Genomic DNA, 7,739 nt, shown 5'->3' on the forward strand with positions numbered 1-7,739 from the left:
TAAATGTATATGCCTGTAATTGTACATGAATCAAACAATGGTCCTTGCCAGTGATAATACCGAACTGTGATTAAATTTACCCATTTGGCTGTAACAAATATAATTTAAATAAAGTGACCTGTATCAATGTTTTTAAAATGCTTAGCGGTCAGTACCGTTCCTAAATTCACATGGGTTGACCAAACAAACTGGACCGGTTACAAATATATGGTTATTTTTCAGATCGTTACGTGTCGTGTTGTTAAATACCCAGCGAAACGAATTCGCTTGTTTGGTGAAATGACAGCTGTCCTGCTATAATTCGTTTTCCCATCTGCTATGATGTTTATCCTTAGATACATATTTAACAGTACTCACCAAAAGCCAAAGGCACAAAACATTATGTACATTTGTTCCATGTTCAAAATAATGAATATTATAGTTCCTGATTATTTATAAAACTGTACCGTCCAGGGTTGAACAATGCATCCACTGTGAACAACATAACCAAACGACGACACCTGAATTAAATTTTCAGGTCAGATTTATTAAAACGGCCATTTTTACATTCACCAATTGATCTATGGAAATATCTAACACCTGTGATTTTCAAGGTGTGTTTATTCCACAGATGTGGAAATGGAAAGAAATATATTTTACAAACTAGATTAATAAACACTCATATTACCCTAAATGCTAATTTATACAAATGAGAACTAATTATGGATCAATCTTGAAAATGTAGAGGATTGGAAATAAATATATGAGTTCAGATATAATTACTATTTGAATGTAAACTGTATAATCATCAAATAAAACCTATCTTATATTATTTAAATACATTTTGAACCAATTAATCTGAATTAGTTCGAAATAGTAACACTCAAAATTGTTTTATTATGTCTAGGCACACGTTAAATAAACAGAATTGTTTAAGAAATAAAACATTAGTTGATTAAGTTGTGTGGAACCTGTCTGTGTCTATCAATAATATTGACAATGCCTACTTTATTATCAAGTATCTGCTTTTACTAATGTTTCGCATTCTGGGAAGAAAATAAATTACTTTAATTGGGTTTGATCACTTGTTTTTCTCTCTTATATTTACTGTTTTAAGAATGCTGCTTGATAAAAGTTGCAGTCGCCGATATTGTAAATGCATGTATATGTTCAATTATTAGAGGATATCGTAAGTTAAAATTGACAAAAATAGCGTGTTTCCAATCATTTGTGTTTTAACATGAACTATATAATATGCTATGCAGTACGTTTCTGTCAAACTCAGTCACTGACATTCTAAACAGGAAAACTGATTTTATATGTTATTTTATTTACACACTTGGAACAGTTTAAAACAGTTTGTTTAGTTTAACGGCACCGCTATACCACATTGATTTATTAATCAACGGCTAGTGGATGTCAAACATTAGGCAATTTTAACATACAATCTCAGAAAGAAAAACCGCTACATTTTTGTTTTCATTAATAGCAAGGTATCGTTTATATGCACTACTTGGGAGTAGTGTCTTTATATATTTAATAAACAGAACTTGTACGAGAGAGTGAAGCGTTCGGGTGGTCTGGCGTGCCACTATCTTTACTGGTTACTGTCTTCAAATATCAGAATCCTCTGAAAATTAATCAGTATCGCGGCCAAACTAGCCGTGCCTTATTTTCCACGTTAGAAATTGCTTATCATACTCAAAGTTCCTGAAAGCCGTTTTGTTAAAAAAAAAACATGAAACCCTGAACACGTATTTGTTTTGCATGTGTGCTGTTGTGTTCGCACGTGTTGTTGTTTTAACAACAACAAAAAACAACAACAGCAATAAAAATAATTTTCAAAACATCCACACAAAACCAACAACAAAAAACAACAACAGCAATAAAAATAATTTTCAAAACATCCACACAAAACGAACAACAAAAACAAATCCCCATCGGTATAGAGCTTGTCCTCTTATTCGCCTAATTCGGTGTGTGTTGGACCTTAGACTGACACCGTCAACAGTAAACTCGCCAGTGTGTGTATGTTTACAATGTCAATTACGTGTGTCATTTAATACAGAGTATACACATATTTAGTATTTACATGTATTTACCAACAACGTACACTCAGGATTTATAACGTAATTCATTTGTTAATCGTGTCCTCGGAATTTGTAGCAAAAAATAAAGTACTTACCTGTACTGCAAACAAAAGATAGAGAGTTAACACATGACAAAATGGCCGTCACGAGACTTGTGTCCCAGTTGTTAGAAATGTCGATCAAGATAGTGTGACCTTGTTGCTAGGGCTGTTCCAAACATTGTCGAGTCAGCGGGTGAGCTGGTTGCGTAATGGTTATGTATGCATCCCTGCTGCCTACAGACTATAAACAAACTACGCCGTCTTTAGTCTGGTTTAAAGCAATAAACTAGGGGACCCAACAGACACACGGAAAATAGTTCAGGTGGTTCACACACCTCTCCCTTGATCAGTTCTAGAACCGCCCTTTGCTAGCTTTTAAGCTTCCTTGTTAAGCAGATCGAGACGTGAGTGTCAATGTACTATAGTGGTGTCATTAAAAAAAACCCCGAACAAGTAGTAGTAGTAGTAGTAGTTGTTGTTGTTCTAATCGTAGTAGTAGTAGGATTATGATAAGTAGTTGTAGTAGTAAGTGTAGTAGTAGTAGTAGTTGTTGTTGCAGTAGTAGTAGCGTAGAAGTACTAGTAGTAGGCGTAGACGTAGTGGTAGTAGCAGTAGTAGTAGTAGTAGTAGTAGTAGTAGTAGTAGTAGTTGTAGTAGTAGTAGTAGTTGTTGTTGTAGTAGTAGTAGTCGTCATAATAAGATATAATTATATAAATCAAGTCTACAAATACTTGTCCTGAGAGAGAGGGAGAGAGACAGACAGAGAGAGAGAGAGAGAGAGAGAGAGAGAGAGAGAGAGAGAGAGAGAGAGAGAGAGAGAGAGAGAGAGACAGACATAGAGACAGACAGAGTCTTCAAATATCAGTTTCAGCCTTCGAAGTTTAGAGTGACGAGGCCGCCAGTCTGAGCCAATAGAGAAGACAGATAACCGGAGTTTTATTTATCAGAATCTTAGATAATACGAAAAAAGAGAAAAAAAACAAAGACAATTTACTTCACAATTTTACAGAGACAGAGAGTACACAGAGAGAGAGTGAGAGAGATGCCTTATAGCCTAGAGTATATAGAGACATCAAAAAAAAAGATACTGGTTAATGTCTTCAAAACATCTGTTTCAGCTTCGAAGTTTAGAGATAACGAATGCCGCCAGTCTGAGTCAATAACGTGGTTTTTATAACATCAGAATATAAACAACTCAAGATAACAAAATTTTGTAATTCTTAACTACACAGTACCTATTTCTGAAGATAAAATTTGTCTTCAAAATAGTTTTTTGCAAAAATCGAAGTGTCAACTGGAGAAAGAAAGAAATGTTTTATTTAACTACGCACAACAACACATTGCTGAACATAATATGAGTCAGAATAGGTTCCGTTGCACAAAATTAGAAGAGGAAACCCGCTGACCGAACTATATGGGCTACCTATATATTGGCAAAGGATCTTTTACGTTGCGTTCCCACAGGCACGTATAGCATCTGCAGGCCATGACGTTGACCAGTTATGGGGGGGGGGTCGGAGGGGTGCAAGTGGTTTACATCCTACCCTCCATGAGCCTTGCCGGAGGTCTCATCAATGGATGGAGTCGGTAATTGGATTTTAAATTCCACGTCGACGATGTGACCAAATATACCTACGATTACGCACCGATGGCATAACCATTTCGACGCGTACCGAGGCCTGATGTGACCAATGACCGAAATATAGAAATGTGTGTGTGTGTCATAGGTTGTCAACATGTTCTGTATATGTGCGTACGACGTTGCGTGCGTACGTGTGTGCACCTGCAGGCGTGTACGCGTGTGGGTATATGTGTGTGCGTGTGGTTGTCGTTTCTACATTTCCCCCTCCATAGTCTTCCGAGGTCCATCCGTGGATGTTTCAAAACATATAAAATTCTCCGACGATGTGACAAATTTACTTCTCAGAATGCAGGAAAATGCATCTCCTGCATTCTAGATTTTGTTGGGGTTTTTTGTTTGGGGGGAGGGGGGGGGGGGGGGCGGGGCTGCAGTAACGTCAATAATGCAGTACCCTTATACAGATAATTCGATCTTGTCCTTCATCACACTGACCTACCTGTGTGAATTTACATTAGCCGACATAAAGTCAATGTGTTATATAGATGAGCCGACATAATTAGGATTAGCGGTTGTCCCTTTCAAGGCATGTTTCCCCCAGGCAGATAAATATGCGTAAACGGACTAACCGATATTAATAAGCGAGCTATGGCCTATATATTATACTAATGTTATATAGAAACATATAGTGGACAGAACAGTAGTATGACCTACAGAGTATTCGCCCTTGTTCATCATCACACTGCTCGATCAGTGTGAATTTACATTAGCCGACATCAAGTCAATGTGTTGTGTAGGTGTGTTATAATAGATGTGTTAAATAGATGTACTACACAGAAGTGTTCTATAGATGTGATATAGAGATGTGTTACTAATATATAGAGGTGCTATATAGAGGTGTATTACAGATGTGTTAATATAATTTAGTTTGCCATCAATCGAGTTTTACGCCTTCTGGTGTTCATGGAATGAACTTTCAGCCATTTGATTAAGGTGAGAACTGCGAGTCATGGCAAACGGTGTATGTGTTCAACATATTTGCAGGACGATGGCAATCAGACGGCTTCTGACTGAAACCGTGTTAAATGCGTTAACAGTGTCAAATTCAATGTGCTAATCTGCCTTTCCATCTGATTGACTTAGTTAAAACCTTACACGAATAACATATAATAGTAGCAGGAACCAAGTAACAACTGTTTGTCCTGCCTTGAAATCGAGAAGGTAAGTCACAAAGATAACTTTATCTGGGTTTTTTATTATTACAACACTGCGATATTTAATTAGCGTAAATTAATTTAACAATTATATCTTTCAAATTCGTATCAGATTCAAAAAGAAAGAAAGGAATGTTGTATTTAACGACGCACTCAACACATTTTAATTACGGTTATATGGCGTCAGGCATATGGTTAAGGACCACACAGATATTGAGAGAGGAAACCCTCTGTCGCCACTTCATGTGCTACTTTTTCCGATTAGCAGCAAGGGATCTTTTATATGCACCATCCCATAGACAGGATAGCACATACCACGGCGTTTGATATACCAGTCGTGGTGCACTGGCTGTGGATTCAAAAAGAGTTCCAGAGCTCGAGCTAATTTAGGACACCCTATGCATGGTAGAATGAAGCACGTACACATATGGTCCGAATGACATTAAATTTACAGCTAATTCAGATCACATCTGTCGAATTAAATAGTTTAATTATAACAATATACCCTTAAAATATAGGACACCCTATGCATGGTAGAATGAAGCACGTACATATATGGTCCGAATGACATGAAATTTAGAGCTAATTCAGATCACATCTGTCGAATTAAATAGTTTAATTAGAACAATATACTCTTAAAATATAGGACACCCTATGCATGGTAGAATGAAGCACGTGCATATATGATCCGAATGACATTAAACTGACAGCTAATTCGAATCATATCTGTCTAACTAAAGAATTTAATTAGAACAATATACCCTTAAAATAAATAAAGCTAATCACCCCTAGCTTACCATACTCGTCGAGTTCTGGAACATAAACATAAAACTGTCACGCACAAATACATGTAGGGGCGAGACGTAGTAGTCCAGTGGTACGTAGCCCAGTGGTATGACACCCAATAGCCGATGTGCATTTATGTGCTGGGGTGTCGTTAAACATTCATTCGTTCATTCATTCATAGTCCATTGGTAAAGCGTTCGTTTGATGCGCGGACGGTTTGGGATCGATCCCTGTCAATGGGCGCATTGGGCTATTTCACGCTCCAGCCAGTGCACTACGACTGTTACATCAAAGACCGTGGTATGTGCTAACCTATGTATTGGATGATGTATATAAAAGATATCTTGCTGTTAATTGAAAAGAGTAGACCATGAAGTGGCGATAGCAGGTTTCCTCCATCAAGATCTGTGTGGTCCTTAACCATATGTCCGACACCAGATAACCGTAAATAAAATATGATGAGTGCGTCGTTAAAAAACGTGTGTAAATGTGGAAGTAAACGTTGACATGTTGTTTACGCCATTTGTTTTAAACAATCTAAGAAGATGGCATCTTGTTCTTTTCATGAAGAACAGTTTGACGTAAACATACATCTTTATGTAGAATATTTGTTTGGTTACTATTTTGTATTTTATAGAAATTAAAACCTGAGAACATTGGTCGAGATCGTTAGCTATACCATCTGTACTTTGATACACATTTACAAAAATAGGGAGAAGTACTATATATCGATATGATATGCAAGTATCACAATTCTTTTATAACGTACATGATTGTACACAACATAAATTTCAGCAAATTTCCTAGACGTTATACAATATCCATAAGTTAGACCAAACATCAAATTAGGATCGTATCGGGTTGCATGGGTCTACCATTCGGTTAGGCCTACCTGTTTGTGAACTACAATGAAAACCACTATTTCTGTTCCTGTTTCTATTTATAAACTAAATACTGAAAGGTAAATCGTGTTTATTATTTCCTACTATAAACATCTGTAACAATACTACATTTTTAGTTATTTATTTTACCATCGTTTGCAAAGAAATGTACTGTCGTCTGTACACATTGCGGTACGGTAAGAACAGAAACGTTGCATGTATATATATACCTTTATTAATTATACGTCATGATGTCATTGCATAAGCTGGTCTAGCCGGAGTACTCTGACCGTAAGATAGCTAGACGGACATTTGGAAGGTTATACAATATAAATACTGAGCATAGGATCAAACACTTATCTGATGCTAACACCAGTGAGCAGAATGACACTGAACCAGATTCAAATAACAGTTTGACAGAACTAAAACACAACTTACAGACACGATGCAGTGGATTGTGTTTCAGAAAATATGAAAATCAAATTGATGACAATAATTTGAATTTGAGGGAAATGGAAAAAGAGCAGAAGGAAATGCACATAATATTCTCGCTGGGTAAAAAATTAAAGGAGGGCGGAAGCTCCATCCCCTAAACAAAAAACAACAACAACAACAACAACAACAAAAACCCCAAAAACAAAACAAAACAAAAACCAGAAGAGAAAAATAAAAAAGGGGTGAGGAAACTGTATAGGCTAGCCCGAGTACTCTGACGTCAGAAAGAAAGAAAAGTTTTTATTTAACGACGCACTCAAAGGTTTTATGGCGTTGGATATATGGACCACACATATATACTGAGAGAGGAAACCCGCTGTCGCCACTTCATGAGCTACTCTTTTCGATTAGCAGTAAGAGATATTTTATATGCACCATCCCACAGACAAGATAACACATGCCACGGCCTTTGATATACCAGTCGTGGTGCACTGGCTGGAGCGAGAAATAGCCCAATGAGCTTACCAGTCTTTGAGAGGAAAAAAGCTACATTTTTGTTTCGTATTACTTGCAAGGTATCTTTTATGTGCACCATCCCGCAGACAGTACAGTACATGCCACAGCCTTTGATATACCAGTCGTGGTGCACTGGTTGAAACGAGTAGTAGCCCAATGGGCCCACGGACGGGGATCGATCTCAAACCGACCACGCATCAAGCAAACGCCTTACCACT

The sequence above is a fragment of the Gigantopelta aegis genome, chromosome 7, assembly GCF_016097555.1.
Source record: "Gigantopelta aegis isolate Gae_Host chromosome 7, Gae_host_genome, whole genome shotgun sequence".
NCBI classification, from domain to species: Eukaryota; Metazoa; Mollusca; class Gastropoda; order Neomphalida; family Peltospiridae; genus Gigantopelta; species Gigantopelta aegis.